Source organism: Crocuta crocuta, unplaced genomic scaffold (genome assembly GCF_008692635.1).
Source record: "Crocuta crocuta isolate KB4526 unplaced genomic scaffold, BGI_CrCroc_1.0 scaffold224, whole genome shotgun sequence".
Taxonomy (NCBI): domain Eukaryota; kingdom Metazoa; phylum Chordata; class Mammalia; order Carnivora; family Hyaenidae; genus Crocuta; species Crocuta crocuta.
This window is the reverse complement of record NW_027529545.1, coordinates 1,057,239-1,057,641: the sequence shown is the minus strand read 5'-3', so window position 1 is coordinate 1,057,641 and position 403 is coordinate 1,057,239. Positions and strand designations below refer to the sequence as shown.

Below are 403 nucleotides of genomic sequence, written 5' to 3'. Positions count from 1 at the left end.
GAGGAGTGATGGGGGGCAAACGGCATGCTCGCTCCTTCTCAGTGGCTTCAGCTCTAAGAACGGGGACACTAAGGCCGCTGGGGACACAGGACGGTTGTGCGGGTTACTCCGAAGTATGTACGGCACTTGGCATGAGGGCTACGGATGCGGCCAAAAGAAACGCTGGCTGTTATTAGTTCCTGTTCTTGCTACAAGTGACAATCCCAAGGGGTAAAGAGTCTAGGTCTGTGGGATTCCAAAGGCCTATGTTCTGGACCACGAGGCTATCAGAGTGCCTACAACAGCAGTCTAATGGGGGCACCTTTAGAAATGTCTGGAGACACATTAGGTTGACATGACAGAGAAAAGAGGGTGCTGTGGCATCTGGTGGGTACAGTCCAAGGAAGCTGCTACGTATCATACG

At 52.6% G+C, this 403-nt stretch overlaps 1 protein-coding gene across 1 annotated transcript in view; it reads right to left on the bottom strand.

The window, feature by feature from the left end:
- The window catches only part of HCCS (holocytochrome c synthase), a 9,785-nt gene that overhangs the window by 5,370 nt on the left and 4,012 nt on the right, over window positions 1-403 (bottom strand). The window lies entirely within an intron of this gene.